Here is a 3,447-nt window from a genome sequence, read left to right as displayed (position 1 = left end):
AAATAATCTGAATAAAATAGAGCTGGTTGGGAGTTAGGTTGGTGGGTTTCTGTGGACTGGCACACTTGCAGTTGGATATGGCCTCTGAGCTCTGCCTTGCTTGTTTCAAACAGTGGAAAATACCCGTTCTATAAAGCACTCTGCCTACTTTTCTCCCATTCATACTGGATCCATGCTAGCTGCTGAAAACTCTCTAGTGCCACCATTTCTTGCACATTCCGTGTATTGACCAATCGGACAATATTCATAGAGGCCTACAGTGTGCCAGACTTTGTGCCAGTCTGTGAAGATACTACAGTGCTGCAAGAGGCAAGGAGCCTACTGTCTGATTCAAAGATTTCCAGACTTGCTTGGTTCACACTAGTTTATTTGTTGGTGTCAGTAGTTTATTCACAGCACCCTTAGGCTGAAAGAAATTCCTATCAGTTCCTTTTACTTAGAAGTTAGATCCAAACAACTTCTGTCTGAACAACTTAGTAGCTATTTTAAGATACAACTATAAATTAAGGGGGCTTCCCAGGTGGCTCAGTGGTAAAGAATCTGCCTGCAATGCAAGAGATGCAGAAGACATGGATTCCATCCCTGGTCTGGAAGATCCCCTGGAGGAGGAAATGGCAACCTACTCCAGCATTCTTGCCTGGAAAAACCCACGGACAGAGGAGAGTGGCGGGCTACAGTCCAAAGGGTTGCAAAGAGTCAGATATGACTAACACATACACACTATAAGAAAAAGTAACATCTGTATTTCACCCAGGGCATGCCTACCTGTCGGACATTGCACCAACTTCTCCAATCTTGAATCAGATTGGACATATCCAACCTCATTCCCTAAACACAGTGATTTTTGTGAGGTTCTAGCTTTTTATCACAGTTGTTAGAAACCCAGCTTGGCAAAGATATGACATTATTCAAAATATAGTGAAAAGAAATGCAGTCTAATGGAAATCATGAACTACCTCCCCTCACAAGAAGGATGTCAAACAGATAACCTCTACTTCCCTCAAGTATTTAAAATATGCTGCAGTGCCCCTGAGAGTGCATCTGTGGTACCCCAGCACTGGCAGATCATGACTTAGAAATAGGTCTATGATCAGAACTGTCCAAATCCACAGCAGAGTTTCTCAAACTGTTGCTGCTGCTGCTAAGTCGCCTCAGTCGTGTCCGACTCTGTGCGACCCCATAGACAGCAGCCCACCAGGCTTCCCCGTCCCTGGGATTCTCCAGGCAAGAACACTGGAGTGGGTTGCCATTTCCCTCTCCAATACCTGAAAGTGAAAAGTGAAAGTGAAGTTGCTCAGTCGTGTCTGACTCTTAGCGACCCCATGGACTGCAGCCTACCAGGCTCCTCCGTCCATGGGATTCTCCAGGCAAGAGTACTGGAGTGGGGTGCCACTGAATGAGCATTTAAATGTGTGTTCAATAATGGATGTCTTTACACAACTGAAAGCCAGAGGATTCTGGATCAGTCTCTCCTGTACTTTGTGGCAGAGTGAATCCTCTGTGCTAGATAAGGGTGATCCTGAAGGTCTTCCACTAAACAAATACCATAAATTTTGTTGTTGTTTAGTCGCCAAGTTGTGTCCATCTCTTTGTGACCCCATAAACTGCAGCACACCAGGCTTCCCTGTCCCTCAGCACCTCCTGGAGTTTGCCCAAATTCATGTCCATTGAATCAGTGATGCCGTCCAACCATCTCATCCTCTGTCACCCTCTACTTCTTCTACCTTCAATTTTTCCCACCATCAGGGTCTTTTCCAATGATTTGGCTCTTTTCATCAGGTGGCCAAAGTATTGGAGCTTCAGCATCAGTCCTTCCAATGATTATTCAGGGTTGATTTCCTTCAAGATTGACTGGTTTAATCTCCTTTCAGTCCAAAGGACTCTACAGGATCATATTTTCTGAACCACAAATCCAAAAACAAAGGTGGGTGAACTTTTAAAGACAAAGAACCTGAATGTTGTCTTGTTCTGCCCTGGAAGGCTTGGACACATTGTCACCATCTATGAGAAACCCCAGTACAAGACCAACCTCCAAGTCCAGGACCAGCTGAGTCTCAAAGAGGCTGCAGAAATTCCTAAATTCCCATATGCATGCTTGCCTGCAGCCTGCACCAGAAGAAAGCAAGGTGGGATAGAAACATGCTTAAAAGACTACCTGGTATGCATGTACTGTAGGACATCTACAAAACTGATGCAAAGCCATTTAAATCCATTTTTCTCATCCTTCTCAATCCATCATTTACATACATACATACATACACACACAGAGTCATCTCACTTAAGGACCCTAGTAAATAGCTTTAGCAAAACAAAAGTTTGAAGAAAGAAAATTGACTCCTGAAACAACCTAGCACATTTATAAATAGGTTTATTATACTAGCTCTTAAAAAATATAATTGAGGGAATTTCCTCAATAGCAATGGTCCATATTTTTATGGAGTTGTGGCTCAGTGGTAAAGAATCTGCCTGTGATGCAGCAGGAGACACAGGAGACTTGGGTTGGATCCTGGGTCAGGAAGATCCCATGGAGGAGGGAATGGCTACCCATTCCAATATTCTTGCCTGAAAAATCCCATGGATAGAGGAGCCTGGCGAGTTACCATCCAGGGGGCTGCAAAAGAGGGACTGAGCATGAAACAGTAAGTGGATAACAGGGGTGAATAATCAGGCAAAACTCACCTAACTGTGGACAGATGCACTAATTTTAATAGAGTAAAATGTTAACCAACAGTAGAATCTAGGTGGTGGATATAGGAGTGTTCACTGTAAAATTCAACTTTCTGGGCAGGTTTTTAAATTTCCATGATAAAATTTTGACAAATGTTTAAATTTTAACTAAAAATAAAATTTAAATCCACACTTAAGATTTATATATTACAGTGTATGTTAACGATAGCTCAAAAAAAAAAAAAAAAAAGCACGAGAACTGAGGAGGGAGTGGATTTAAACCAGACTAAATCTAGCAGGGGGGGATGTGCTTGGTAGGCAACTGATTCTCTTGAAAAGGTAACTAAGAGCTAACTGCAGCCCAGATGGCTACGGAGGGCAGGGGCTTTCTTCATATTTAACTCCTTTCTCGCCTTTGTATCTCGCTCTCCTCTTTTCTCTCTTCTCTCTCTTCCCCCAGTCTCCCCGCTCCACGCCGTCTCTCTGTCTCCGTCTTTCTCTCTTCCCCGCACCCCGTCTCCTGTCTCTGTCTCTCCTTCTCTCTCCGCCCCCGCCCTCCCTGTCTCTCTCTGCGTCTCTGTCTCTCTTCCTACCATGAGCGGCTGGGTCAGAAAACTCGAGAGTGGTTCTGTACCCTTCTGCAGCTTCGGAACCATCAGAGCCACGTCAAAAGGAGACTCGAGGTCTTGCCTGAGAACCGCCGGGTGCACCGGGTTAGGCCCCGGAGCTCCGCAGCGAGCCTGGGCCCCGGGCAGCTCCGCCCCATGGAGAGCCCCGCCC

At 45.1% G+C, this 3,447-nt stretch overlaps 1 long non-coding RNA gene across 1 annotated transcript; it reads right to left on the bottom strand.

Moving 5' to 3' along the window:
* Positions 1–2,351: 2,351 nt before the first annotated feature.
* On the bottom strand, positions 2,352–3,399 carry LOC123332920. Its single transcript, XR_006550089.1, has 2 exons — positions 3,261–3,399; positions 2,352–2,611 (listed from the first exon to the last, which is right to left on the bottom strand). It is a non-coding gene; the product is annotated as an uncharacterized LOC123332920 (long non-coding RNA).
* Positions 3,400–3,447: the final 48 nt, after the last annotated feature.

Source organism: Bubalus bubalis, chromosome 3 (assembly GCF_019923935.1).
Source record: "Bubalus bubalis isolate 160015118507 breed Murrah chromosome 3, NDDB_SH_1, whole genome shotgun sequence".
NCBI lineage: Eukaryota > Metazoa > Chordata > Mammalia > Artiodactyla > Bovidae > Bubalus > Bubalus bubalis.
Note: the sequence above shows the minus strand (reverse complement) of the source record. Positions and strands in the feature narration are given on the sequence as shown.